Source organism: Cryptotermes secundus, unplaced genomic scaffold, assembly GCF_002891405.2.
Source record: "Cryptotermes secundus unplaced genomic scaffold, Csec_1.0 scaffold598, whole genome shotgun sequence".
NCBI classification, from domain to species: domain Eukaryota; kingdom Metazoa; phylum Arthropoda; class Insecta; order Blattodea; family Kalotermitidae; genus Cryptotermes; species Cryptotermes secundus.
This window is the reverse complement of record NW_019723311.1, coordinates 637,239-638,264: the sequence shown is the minus strand read 5'-3', so window position 1 is coordinate 638,264 and position 1,026 is coordinate 637,239.

The window sequence follows — 1,026 nt, the reverse complement described above, 5'->3', positions numbered from 1 at the left end:
CGCTCGCTTGGAAACCGGGATCTTGGGTTCAAATCCCACTCAGGGCATGGATGTTTAGTTTGTGTGTGCGCGCTTTTCTGTGTTTGTGTACAGGTAGAGGCCTTGCGACGAGCTGATCACCCGGCAAGGAGTCCTACCGAACGTGTAAGATCTAGAAAAACCGAAGTGAACGGAGAAATTCATGGAGGTAGGCCTAGGCCCACTGGGGCTGTAGTGCCAAGGAAAAAAATACGGTGCAGCCTTTATAATTAGCAGGATGATTTCCGTTGCATAGGACACATTTGGCTGGGGTGTCTCTGGGTTTTCTACAAGATTGTGTGTGTCATGCGGTCCACTGTATTTAACAGAGTTGAATGGCTCGGTACAATAATTTTTTTGAATAACCATAGTCTTGGAATCTTGTGCCTTGTGCAACAGTGTTTTTGCGTCTGGGCGGTTCACCACGAATTTTGCAGTTTAGCAAAAATTCTAAGTTGTAAATTTCTTTGTTGTTGCTTTGTGGTTCCAAATCAACAAAGAAGAGAGGCAATGGTTCTTTGCTGTCTCTATGTTTTACATTTATCATGTTTCTTACTTTATGCCCTTTCTTGTTTAATTCTTCTGTTATGTCGGGTATTGGTACAGGGTGATGCAGATGGCGAATTACTATTCTGTACGCTCTTTCCTGTTTCAGTTGGTACGTGTGTGGTATGATTTTTTCCTCCCTAACGTGTTGGATTAGTTTTCTGTATGTTTCTGGCACATTTGGCAGGATTTTTATTGTATTGTTGGGCAGCGCTTTTGCTGTATAGGTTTCATATGGTTTCATAACCATGGCAAGGTTATTTAGCATTGCTTTGAAGTTATTCACCCCGTAAATGTAGATAGGTAGTGGTTTGGGTTCTCTTTTTGGATTAGCAGGATTCTTTGAGGTTGATGATTTCCTATTTTGGTTGTTATCATGGGGTAGTTCACTAAGAGAGTCAAATCTGTAAGTATTTTGGATTTGCTCCGCTATTTCGGCAGGTGTTTTGTAGTTTATTCTTT